Raw genomic sequence first — 13,458 nt, 5'->3', positions numbered from 1 at the left:
CATCTGAACACATTTGAACTCTGGTGAGTTTCCTTATGCTTGCTTCTAAATATAAAATTAGTGTAACTGTGTACTATTATGATATGCCTATATCTTTGAATTTTTTCCAGATGAATTCAGATGTGACTATCCTTAGATATATAAAAGCAACTAATGGTTTTGAAAGTCTTTTCTTAAAAAAAAGTCTTTTCTTATTGATTTGTTTATGATTTGCTAGAAAATAGTAGAAATCTAACATTAGAATAAAAAGTGAATCCTAATCTGATTCAAATTTAATTATGATTCCTTTGACCATCTTAATAATATATATTGTATTATGATTAAGGCAATGAATAGAACATGTTCATTACAGTGTTAAACATTGGGATGAACAATTAATAAATGCTTAAATCTGTTTAAAAAATCTAAAGAACTTGTTTAGTATCATACATGCAAATACATATATATATATATATATATATATATATATATATATATATATATATGTTTAACTTACATATATTAACCCTCTCTCCTCTACTGCCATTGGTCTCCTTTAGAGGATACAAGGGAAACGGCTCATTTTTCTGGAAACCGTCAGTAAAGTAAAAGGTCAAACGTTTAATTTCCCTTTCCTACATGAACTATATTCGAGGAAAACTAAATAGCTATTGAGGGAAATTTTTTTTCCCTAGAAGAATTCCAATCAATGAATAAAATAGACATAATTGAATATCATCATTTTGCAAACCCAGATGAAAGACTGGATCCCAGTAGTGATCATCAATGGTCACTAATGTCAACGAAAGAGCCCTCAGATATCATGTCTCCTGAGGAAAGTATGTAACACCTCTTACGGAGCAGCCTTGCCAAAAAACTCAACCCACATCAAACCAAACCTCCAGATCTAGCTACGAGCTTATAGGAAATACAGAGGCAAGAGGAGTAGGTTAAAAGATACTGTGGCTACCACATAGTTTTATACAAGAAAAATAAAAGTGAACTAAAGTGTAAAAAAAAGGTCCAAATCCTGATAATTCTACAGCTCTAAAGACTGTTTAAAAAAATAAAGTGCAAGAACAAAAAAGAAAGAACATTATTAGACATCAGTCAATCCCAAAATGTTGACTTTATTTGGATTCTGATTTATACAAACTACTTAAAACTTATGACATTTATGAAACAATTAGAAATATTAATACCAGAAGCTAAGTATTTAGCATAATTGAAGAATTATTGTTAAATATTTAGATGTGAAAAATTATGCTTTTATAAAGAGCAATTTTATTTTAGAAATCATATTGATATATGTATGGATGAAATGATATGACATATGGCATTTGCTTCAAAATAATATAAGTGAGTAAGGGTATACATGAAACAAGTTTGTCCATATTGGAATTAGATGGTGATATTGCATATGAAGGAGTTCATTGAATTATCATTTCTACTTTGTAAAATATTTTCTTTTAAATATACACGTAGAAAAACTTAGAGGTGAAAAGATATGATAAATTATACTCGCCTCAAAATAATACAGCTGTGGGGTAAGGGGGTAGAGTGGGTGAACTTATAGATGAAATAAGATGTGACCATGAGTTGTTGATACTAAAGCTGAGAGGTTTATTGTACTATTCTCTCTACTTTTACATGTGACTGACATTTTCCATAATAAAAAATTAAAAGCAAAAAAGATTCACTGTCACTCTGAGAAGTAGTAGAAAGAAGTACTCATTTATAACAAAATGTATTTACCTGGCATATTATAATGAATAGTGAGTAGTTCATCTATGAAGGAAAAGCTTTAGCAAACAGTGCTGCGACAGAGTCTCATTGAGGCACCCAGTGTGTCATTCAGAATGGCCACCCCCAAATCTTAAAGGCATAAAACAAAGTTTATATGCCATGACAGGCTAAGCTATGCTGTAGTAACAAATCACCCCCAAAATCTCAGTGCATATAACAACGAAGTTTATCTATTCTAGAAGTGATTTGTTCATTGGAATCTCTCAAGCACTCAGATCGATGGAGAAGCCACAATATCAAGTCTTGCCCGTTGCTGTGCCAGAGGGGAGGCCGACTTTAGAATATCTCACATTGGTGGCTGAAAAAAATCCAGTCTAGAAAGACACATGTCACCACTCACTTTTCACAGTTCACTTGCCTGAATCAGTCACATGGCCCTATTCAACCACAAGGGACCCCGGAAGTGCATTGCCATCATATGCCCAGAAGAGAGAACTGGAAATATCTGGCAAAGAATTCTGACTTCCTTGCTAGAGAACCTGTGTCATTTATGTTGAAGCTGTATCTTATATGAGCCATGGGGAGAACTGTACCTGTTGCTACCCCTGAGACAGTATTCAGACATAAGTGCTTATCCATCCTTTTGGGTTATTTCACTCTTTATGATCCATAGTAATGCAATATATTTTACATAAGGAATGTAAACTAATTGGTTGACTCAATTGTAAATTTAGAAATACTTTTTAAAACTAAGTGTTCCATTTTCCCCTTGGGTTATTAAAGTCATATGTTCTCATTGTAAAACACATGGAAAATATAAAAAAACTAGAAAGAGGAGAAATCACTCATAATTTCACCTTCCAAAGATCATCACGGTATGTTAGTATTTTAGTGGATTTCCTTCCAAACTCTTTCCAAGCATTTTAAAACACTAGTTCTGGGCAGCCCGGGTGGCTCAGCAGTTTAGCGCTGCCTTCAGCCCAGGGCGTGATCCTGGGGACCCAGGGTTGAGTCCCACATCAGGCTCCCTGCATGGAGACTGTTTCTCCCTCTGCCTGTGTCTCTGCCTCTCTCTCTCTCCTCTCTGTGTATTCTCATGAATAAATAAATAAAATCTTAAAAAAAATAAAACACTAGTTCTCATGGTCACAGAAAGTGTAACCATTTCTTCATTAGTGAAATTGCTCCAAATAGGTGATCTAAGTGGCCCTAAGCAGATAATTTAAAAAAAAAATAGCTCTTTTCCTTGTAACATGAGTGTTCTAACATGGTTAGATAGCATGAAATAGTAATGGTTAATAGTTCCATGTCTCTTTCTATGTTTGGGAGCAATGCCCCTAGTCCTAACATTGTTTATAGTATAAGACCAGCCATGAAACAAATGAATAATTGTAATTGTTATTTTCATTTGCTTCTGGTATTTTCTCCATCCAGGTTACTAATGAAAAGGGAATAGCTAAGAAAAAAGGGGGGGGGGGACAGCTTTGTAAATTCATATTACTGTGGAATTGAAGCCTCTTAAAATAATCAAGATTCTGGTTACTTTTCAAAATAATAATAATAAAAAGAAATAATAAAACATGCTTATGGTCCAAGCAATGATTTAAGTCGAAAGAATAAATTGGTCAAATATGTTACAATTGGGATGAATTCCTGAAGTCTATACCATTTAGTCATAAATTGAGATCTTTAGAGGTCAAATATGATACATGGAGTTTTCCGGTAATTATTACTCAAACTTTGCAAGGACTCTTTTTCATTAATATTTTTCTTTGACATGTGCATTTCATGTGCAGATTTCTTCTTCATTTCAATCAGCAAAGGAAATCATAGGAAATTTAATTGATACAGAAGCTCCCAAAACATTTTGTAATTTTATTATATTGTAGCAACCTCTCAACTATTTATATTACTAAATAAAAGAATGACACACTGAATTGTGAACTTTTTAGGACAAATTTCATAAATTATCCATTTTTGTAATCCTTACAGCTCCTAGTAAGGAGGAAATACTCATAAACAAATAAATGTTACACTAAGTACAATTGCATTTGTATGTGAAAGGCATTCCAGTTTTGGGGAGTTTGTTCACTTTATTGTTATTTCATCTTTGCATTCTGGAATATGTCCTTTAATTTCCAGAAGGGAAATTATTAATTTAGGTCATGTGACCGTTCCTTCATCTGATTTGGTAAATTACTTTCCAAAATCTTTTCCTAATTTATATCCCAACAGGATAAGGGTTCATTTCACTCTACCCTCACCAATGGAGTTCATGCATGTTTTAAACAAACTGGCTAATTAGATACACTAGAAATAGTATCTTTTGTCATTTCATTGTTAATGAGTTTGAGCATTCGTAAAACATGTAGTAGGCACTGAAATTTCCTATTTTGTGAGTTGACCATTCACGTATATACTTTTCCTATTTATCTCTAAGGTGTCAGTGTTTTCTATTTCTATTCTTTGTCCTAACACTATATATATATATAAATATGCATTATATTATATGAATACTTCTATGTAAATATTTCTACCCCAAATATACATTTGCATACATGAGTCTCTGCTATTAGACAGTGGTTCCATAAAGGCAGTGACCTCATTTATCTGCAAATAAACACCTCACACATAGTAGAGAAAATGCACTTTGTACTGTGCAATTTAAGATCCCCAAGATTGAGCGGAGTACCTCGGAACCCTCCTTGCACCGCACCCAGGCTGATGAGTTGCCTGCCTGCCTACTCAGCGCAGCCCGCCGTGTGCCTTAGGCCCTGCCCCCAGTCACCAGGGAACCAGTCTCAGCCTGCCATGCCAAGGAGCCCTGCCCACCAATCAGTGTTCTGTCTCTGCCCTGATACTGCCTCAGGATCCCCCATACCCATCCTGGGAGATGGAGGTGTCCCCATGTGCTTTTCCAGTTCCTCTGGAAGCAGGGGGCCCCCAAAGACCGAGACCCCTGCTTCCTCCATAATTTGGTTTCCTCTTAGCTTTGGGGATAACTTCTAAATCTGGGAGCTCCTCTATCTCCAAGCTGGGCTTTGTGGCAGGGATTCCACTCAGAACCTCTCGGGAATTTGTGCCTGATGTGCCTTCCACTGGATTTTGGGGTCCCCAGCACCCCGTGTGGATTTGGGGGGTCCCCTCTGTGTCTTCCCTACCATTCAAGGACTCCCCTCTCCACCAAGAAGTACAGAATTCTGCTGGGAAAAAAAGAGATAATGCAAGCAAAGCATTTAATGCGGTGTCTGCCGCATGGTAGGTGCTCCGTAAGTTACTTTCAGCTGTCAGAAGTTTCACGGTTGGGCTAAAACCACACCGTCTTCTTTCAGAGTTAAGTAAAAGCGAGGCTAGAGAGAGAAAATCAGGATTCCGTATCCTTAAAAGATCACAAACTGTAGTTGCGAACTGCAGATTTAGAATCCGAATCGATTCTCAAGCCCTTCACCATAAATCACATCTGGAATAGTCCTGAGATATTAGAACTCCACAAGTTTTTTTTTTTTTTTTTTTTTGAAGCTTGCTTTCGGAGGGAGAACGCGCGCGCCCGGAGGTCAACCCGCGGGGCCGCCCGGGGGCCCCCGACCCGTACACTTCCTAAAGCCCAGGGTGGACGATGAGCTGGCAAAACGCTTTAGCAACAGATGGATTTGTCTCTCCACATATTCTCTCTTCTTCCCTCGATTCATAGGAAACACGCGGTAAAAATAGTGCAGCCCCACGAGCGCAAGCCTGCATCCCAAGCGGGGCTCGGCTCCCCCGCTGCTTAGCGGTCCTTATAGGGGCGGGGAGGCGGCTGAGCCTCGGGCCCCCCGGGCGAAGCAGAAGCACAGCCCCGGCCTCGAGGGCGAAGGGCCGGGCGCGGGCCCTGGGCTGCCGCGGGCGGGGAGGGCGGCGGCGGCCGCTGTGCGAAGCGACAAGGCAGGGGGGCGGGGGCGCCGGGGCCGCGCCGGCTGCGGAGCTGCAGGCTGGGGGCGGGGGAAGCCGACGCGAGGTCGACGGAGGGCAACGGAAGGCGGACACGGACGCAGCTGGCCTCGCCGGCCTCGCCGGCCTCGCGGGCCTCGCGGTTCGCGCTCCCGGGGGTCTAACGCGAAACCCATCCCGGCGCAAAGCGGGTCTCTACCTCGTCGGCACTTCCGGTGAGAGCCCCGCCCCCCGCCGGGGCTCGGAGCAGCGCGCAGGCGCGTCGGGGCTCGGCGGAGGCCGCGGGCGCAGGGCAGGCGTGCGCGAGCCTCGGGAGCCTGTTCTGCGCCTGCGCTGCCAGCCCCCCGCCCCCTCCCCTCCTCCCCAACAGGTCGGGGGAAAAACAAACCCGGAGCCGACGGAGCCGCCCCGGGACTCCCGGCGGGGGTCGCCCTTCGCTGCGCTGCGCTGCGCGGCGGCCGTCGAGCCCCACGGAGCTCCTCGGGGTGTGGGCAGGTAAGAGCCCCGGCAGCAGGCCGCCTGGCGTCGGCTCACCTGTGCTGCGCGGAGGGGGCGGGGTGGCCGCTGGGCCCCCGACCCGCGCCCTTCCCCTCCCGGGGCCCAGCGACCTGGCCGGGAAATCTCGGCCGTCCAGGCTCGCGTCGGCCCCGGAGAGCCCGGAGGGCCCGACCGGCGGGGCTGCGGGGCTGCGGGGCTGCGGGGCTGCGGGGCTGCGGGCTGCGGACGGGCGGCCTGCGCGGGGGGAGCGGGCCGGCGCGGAGCCCTGCTCTCGGCCTGCGGGCTCCGCAGGGATGCGGTGCTGCGCCTCGACCTCGGCCTGTTCCCTTTGGCACCTCTGGCAAATTCTAAAAGATGACCTAACTTTCAGATGTTGACTTACCCGTACTACCGTGATTGCAGATTATTGCAGACGGAGTGATCTCGCTCCGTGTGACCCGTCTGGAAACCAGTCCGTGCGTTTGATAACTTCATCTTTTTCGTTTAACGAAATGGGCAGTTTGTTTGGTCGAATTAGGTTCCTTAAATGACTATGTTGAGCTTCCTGTCTTCCGCACTGGCAGAAGTGTAATGCTTCGGTCTAGGAAAACTATGGATTTTTTCTCCCGTGGGTATGAAACCTGCATGCTTAGTGTCAAAAACAAAATCTTAGATGTGCTATAAAGATCAAGGTAAAATAATAAGCCATAATTCCACCATTTAAAGATAAAAAGCCACAGTTAATATTTTGACTTTTTACCTTCCAGGTCTTTTTTTTCTCGTGGCATTTTTCTTAATTCCGATGATGAGATTTTATATAGAGTTTGGATTGCCTGCTTTTTTTGCTTGAATTTAAGTGTTTTTAAAAATCTTAAGCATGACTTTATGACGTTTCATTGTCCAAGTAATGCAGGAGCAAAGAAAGCTCTGCTCCCATTTAATTATCATCCCAATCATCATGTTACATAATATGATGGTATCATAGTTTTTTAACCCCGTGGGGTCTCAGGATCCCTTTACAAACTTAAAAATTATCAAGGACTAAGAGTTTTTCTCCGGTATATTTATGCAGTATATTTAGTATTTTAGAAAATAAAACTCAGAAAAAATTTTTGAATTATGCATTAAAAACCCGTCGCATGTTGAATTAAATAATACTTTGAAAAATATTTTTACTTTAAAAAATTTAGTGAGGAGGGCGGCATTGTCTTTATTTTTGCAGATCACTGATGTCTGGCTTTATAGAAGACAGCTGGATTCTCATATTTGCTTCTCCCTTCACTCTTGTGTGCTATTGTGTATGCTAAGGCACGTTAAGAATATCCAGCCTTGCATAGATAGGTGTTTGGAAAAGGAAGGAGCCCTAAAAAGGTTTTGGGTCTTCCAGGGGTCCTCAGACCAGTTTGAGAAAGCTGATTTAAGTATTCTTGCATTGATGCACTTTTAAGTTTTTTGAAATTTTGCACTATTAGGAACATTGCAAAGTTGAAAGTTCTTTATGATGTGTTTCCCCCACCCCGTGCTAATGTTTCTCTAGAAATAGAATTACTGGGGATCTCTGGGTGGCGCAGAGGTTTGGCGCCTGCCTTTGGCCCAGGGCGCGATCCTGGGGACCCGGGATCGAGTCCCGCGTCCGGCTCCCGGTGCATGGAGCCTGCTTCTCCCTCTGCCTGTGTCTCTGCCTCTCTGTCTCTCTCTGTGTGGCTATCATGAGTAAATGAATGAAATCTTTGAAGGGAAAGAGAAAAAAGAAAAAAAAAAAAAGAAATAGAATTACTTTCGATGCCTATGTAATTTTTTTTGTGCCCTAATGTTGGTGTTTAGATGGTTTCAGTTAATGATTTGGTGAAATATCTTTGCATGTTTACAGTTGCTTTGAATTATTTTCTTGAATTTTTAAGAAAGAGAATTGTTACATCAGATGCAATCTCTGGGGACTGTTTGTCCGAGAGGGTGTACCAGTTTACTTCCTAGCAGCAGTGTCTGAGGTGCTCTTCTTGTATACCCTTACGAACATTGAGCACTTTTATTATTTGAAAAAATTATGGGGGTGGCTGACTGGCTCAGTTGGTACATTAGGTAACTCTTGTTCCTGAGTTTGAGCCTCATGTTGGGTGTAGAGATTGCTAAAAAAAATTGTGTTCTGATTTAGTAGGTAACAAATCGTATGTGTTCTAATTCACGTTATGTTGATAGTACAGAGTTGTGCTTTGAATATTTTTTCATAATCTTATTAGTTGTATTATTTGCCCATTTATTGTCCAGTGTCAATGTGTTTTTCTAACAGACTTTTATCTTTTTTGTATTGTAAGGATACGTGCCATATATATATATATATATATATATATGATAAAATTATCTTTTCTCCAGGTTATGAAAGTAGTATATATTTTTTTAAATTAACTAAAATACTATGGAGATACATAATGTCAGTATAAAAGACTTGCAAAATCAGATACCCTTCAGTTTGATGTTTGCCCTCCATGGTTTTCTCCTGTGCCTTTACTAATACTTTTTTTTTTTTTTCAAAACAACTTATATGTAAAACTGGTTTTATACTGTGCATGATGTTTTGCAATTTGATTTTTTGTCATTTAACATTATATATTGGCTGTTTTCCTATAGAAGTACATATAACTCTGGGCAAAGTTTTATCCTGAAGGGCTTTAGGAATATTAATTGTGGTCTTTAGTTTTCTGATGTCAGGCTCCTGTCCTCTTCTATATTTTCTTTGTAGGTGATCTCATCCATTAACAGCTATGTGCTGCCAATTCCCAAATCTTTTCTCTCTCTCAGACTTCTCTCCTGCATTCCAGATCCTTATACTGAACTGCCTGTTGGACATCTCCTCCAGGATGTTCTCAAGGTACTTCAAACAACAGTCCAAATGTGAACTCCTGTTTTCCCTCAGTCCTGCTCTTGTTTGTATTGCCCGTCATGGTCAAGTGGTACCACTGTCTACCCAGTCGCCCATGATAGAAACCTGACAGTAATCCTAGCTTTCTCCCTTGCTTTCCCTCTCCAGAATATCCCATTCTTTAGCACTTTTCTGTTGATCTCCCTTCCATCTGCTCTGCACTGTGTCCGTTCAGGCCCTCATCATCTCTCATCTAAACCATTTTAGGTGTCCTTTTACTATTGGTTTTGTTGGTTTTCTAATTGATCTTATATGTTGCTGCCAATTTTTGTTAAATCATGAGATTTTTTTAAAGCCATCTTTTTTTAAAAAAGATTTTATTTATTCATAGAGACAGAGAGAGAGAGAGAGGCAGAGACACAGGGAGAGGGAGAAGCAGGCTCCATGCAGGGACCCCGACGTGGGACTCGATCCCAGGTCTCCAGGATCATGCCCCAGGCTGCAGGCAGCACTAAACTGCTGCGCCACGGGGGCTGCCCTAAAGCCATCTTCTATAAAGTAAATATTGTAGATCTTTGATAGTAAATCTGAGAGTACGTAAGCGGTCAGGTGAGTAAAAACATTACCTAAAATAGGTTATCATAGGGACGCCTGGGTGGCTCAGTGGTTGAGCGCCTGCCTTTAGCCCAGGGTGTGATACTGGAACCCAGGATTGAGTCCCATGTCGGGCTCCCTGCATGTACCTGCTTCTCCCTCTGCCTGTGTCTCTGCCTCTCTCTCTCTCTCTGTGTCTCTCATGAATAAATAAATAAATAAATTTAAATTTAAATTTTTTTAAAAGTCTTAGAAAAAAAAACAATTTTTCTAAAAAATTATGGAATTCTTTGAATATCTATTTACAGACTTATCTCTACCCATGTAGCAAAGTACTACTAAGCACTAAGTCATTTGAGGTATTTAAAAAGGTATAGGGATCCCTGGGTGGCGCAGCGGTTTGGCGCCTGCCTTTGGCCCAGGGCGCGATCCTGGAGATCCGGGATCGAATCCCACGTCAGGCTCCCGGTGCATGGAGCCTGCTTCTCCCTCTGCCTGTGTCTCTGCCTCTCTCTCTCTCACTGTGTGCCTATCATGAATAAATAAAAATAAAAAAAAAATAAAAATAAAAAGGTATAGAAAAGGTAAGATAATTAAATAAAAATAGAATCCAACAATTTACATAAGATATAGTACAAATACTGTACATGAAATTTGAAGCTGCACATACTTCCCATTTCATTCAACTAAGCTGTACTTATTGTGCCAATAATCTAGATGTACATCATGAAGACACAAAAATAATATGACATACTCCCTAATCTGAAGAGGTTTATTTACGTTTACGTAAATACGTGGACTCGATTCCAGGACTCCAGGATCAGGCCCTGGGCTGAAGGCAACGCTAAACCACTGAGCCACCCGGGCTGCCCTATGAGACTATTTCTAAAGCTGCTAATTCCTGTGCTTTATGTTTTTAATATGTTCTATATTCAGAGTTCCTTTACTGCTTTTATGCTAGTATGTTTTTTAATGTAATGTTAATGGCTGTCAAAGGGGTACTTGTACATAATTTAAAAAGTCAAATAAGACTACAAGACTTAAAATGAAAAGCAATAATCTTTTCCCTCACTTTCCTGAATCCCACTCTAGAAAAGCAGCCTTTCTCAATCAGTGTTCCTCATTAGGATCACAAAACACAGAAAATAAGTTGAGCTACTGTTCCCTCAATAGTTTATTTTTTTTTTTTTTTTTTAAGATTTTTTTATTTATTTATTCATGATAGTCACAGAGAGAGAGAGAGGCAGAGACACAGGCAGAGGGAGAAGCAGGCTCCATGCAGGGAGCCCGATGCGGGACTCGATCCCGGGTCTCCAGGATCGCGCCCCGGGCCAAAGGCAGGCGCCAAACCGCTGCGCCACCCAGGGATCCCTCCCTCAATAGTTTAAAACTAGTAACACTTAAGAAGGTAGGAAAGAAGGTAATTCATTACATAAAGTGGATGGATACCTTAAGGGATTCAGGCTTCATTCTCTTATAGAAGAACCCTTTCTGGCAAAGGCTCCTGCAGAATGAATGATGATCCAGCTCTTTATTTATTTTTGTTGATCAACTCTTTCTACCTCTAGATTTTTAAATAACCTGCTTACTTATATAGCTGTCTCCCCATCCTACCATAGTTATAGATATTATATACCAATTTCCTATTACAGAAAATGAGAGTTGAGGTTACCCAACCTGTAAACACTGCACTTTTCCTCATCTCTTATTTGCAGATTAGTTTTATGTTAATTTTTAGTTAAATCATTATTTAGTGTTTATATCATTTAACTATGTACATAATGTGTACAGGTGAGCCAGGTATATTGTGCTATTTCTTTTTTTATATAATTTTTGCTTTTCCTAGAGTTTGTAATTACCTCAGTTCTCATATATCTACGTTTTATATATCTTTATGAATGTATGTTTTATATCTTTTTTAAATGTATCTTTTATATGCATATATATTTTTTAAGATTTTATTTAATCTCTATCCCAAGCATGAGGCTCAAACCTATAACCCTGAGATCAAGAGCTGCACACTCCACTGACTGAGTCAACCAGGTGCCCTGTCTTATATATCTTTTATTTAATCTATTGAAAACCCCTCAGACAAGATGTGTAAATCTCCTTTTGGTAGATTCAAAATGTCTGTCGTTTGTTTTGCAACATCATTCCTGTAATTGTCACCCTGCGTCTATCTTCATGCGTTGCTTTCTAGGCCTGTTGTTGCACAGCCATCTTTGAGGTGTGCTTTCTTTTTTGATCATCTTTGAATTACAGTTGTCTCTCCCTGTGTTGAATAGCCAGTTTCTGGACTTCAGCCCTTCCTCTTTCTTCTTGTCTCCCTCATGTTGGTAGAGTACATATTCCAGTTGGCCCCTGAGAAGAGAGACTGAAGAGGAGGCAAAGTTTTTGGGTCTTGCCTGTCTAAATATGTTTTTAAAAATTCTGCCCTCAGGGGCACCTAGGTGGCTCAATTGGTTGAGCATTTGCCTTTGGCTCAGGTCATGATCCTGGGATCGAGCCCCCTGTCGGACCCTCTGCTAACTGGCAAGCCTGCTTCTCCCTCTCCTACTTGCTACTCCCCTTGCTTATGCTCTCTCTCCCTCTCTCTCTTTCTCTGTCAAATAAAATCTTGTAAAAAAAAATCAAGTAAGTTTCTGCCCTCACACTTGACTGATAGCTGAATATAGAATTCCAGGTTGTAAATAATTTACTTTTAGAATTTTGGAGGCATGATTCCATTGTTTTCTAACTTCTAGTGTTGTTACTGAGAAGTCTGATGCCTGATATGATAACCAGTCCTTTGTATGTGACCTGCTTTTGCTCTCTCAAAGCTTGTATTTATTCACTAAGTCTGTAATAAGCATATTTTATGTAGCAAACATTGTTCAAGGTACTTTGAATATATTCGTGAGTAAAAATACAAGGTATCTACCCTCATGAAGCTTAATTTCTTGGATGGAGCAGGTGTTCCAGATGGTAAACAATGTAATAAACTTGTTATACAAAAAGTTAGAAGGGGGATCTCTGGGTGGCGCAGCGGTTTGGCGCCTGCCTTTGGCCCAGGGCGCGATCCTGGAGACCTGGGATCGAATCCCACATCAGGCTCCTGGTGCATGGAGCCTGCTTCTCCCTCTGCCTATGTCTCTCCCTCTCTCTCTCTCTGTGACTATCATAAATAAGTTAAAAAAAAAAAAGTTAGAAGGTTGTAAAGTAAATGAGTACTTTAGAGAAAAAGGAGAGCAGGATGGGATGGGGAGGTCAGGAGTGTAAGGGAGAGGTGGGAGATGCAGTTACAGCTTGAAATGGGTTGCTCTCTCTGGTATTCTGAAATTTTAAGGTGATGTGGCTTGATAAGGATTTTTCATCCATTGTGTTGGGCCCTAACTGGGCCCTTTCCACCTGGAGATCATATCCTTCAGTTCTGAGGTATTTTATTTGACAAATTCTTCCTTTTTTCCTTCCTACACTTTTTTCCTGGACTTCTTGTTATTTGAATATCAGACCTCATTAGATTACATTTCTAATCTTTCTGCTTATTTGCTTTCCCTTTCTTTTTATTCTGCTTTCTGGGATATTTTCTCAAGGTTATTTTCCAATGCCTTCATTTTATTTTTTTTTTAAATCTTTTACTTTAGAACAATTTTAGATTTTTAGGATTATTGGAAAGATAGTCCAGAGTTCCAATTTACCCTATACCCAGTTTCCCTATTATTACATGTTACATTAATATGGTACACTTACCATGATTAATGAACCAGTGTTGATACATTAGTATTAATCAAAGTCCATACTTTATTCACACTTCTTTGATTTTTCTCTAATATGTTCTAATCTAGGAGTCCATGGAAGATACCACATTACCCTGATTAGTCCCGTTGCCTTCAGTTCCT

General features: G+C 40.7%; 1 protein-coding gene across 9 annotated transcripts in view; it reads left to right on the top strand.

Annotated features, from left to right (window-relative positions):
- The window catches only part of ZFYVE16 (zinc finger FYVE-type containing 16), a 58,158-nt gene continuing 44,700 nt past the window's right edge, over positions 1-13,458 (top strand). For 7 of the 9 annotated variants that reach the window (XR_013362180.1, XR_013362179.1, XR_013362175.1 and 4 more), the window contains exon 1: positions 5,989-6,147. The gene's annotated coding sequence lies outside the window, so the exon portion shown is untranslated. Of the gene's footprint in view, positions 24-5,988; positions 6,148-8,898; positions 8,996-13,458 lie in introns of those variants that run through there. The other 2 variants (XM_077866770.1, XM_077866761.1) reach the window with 2 other exon arrangements.

Source organism: Canis aureus, chromosome 2 (assembly GCF_053574225.1).
Source record: "Canis aureus isolate CA01 chromosome 2, VMU_Caureus_v.1.0, whole genome shotgun sequence".
Lineage (NCBI taxonomy): Eukaryota > Metazoa > Chordata > Mammalia > Carnivora > Canidae > Canis > Canis aureus.
This window is presented reverse-complemented; position numbering and strand designations above follow the sequence as displayed.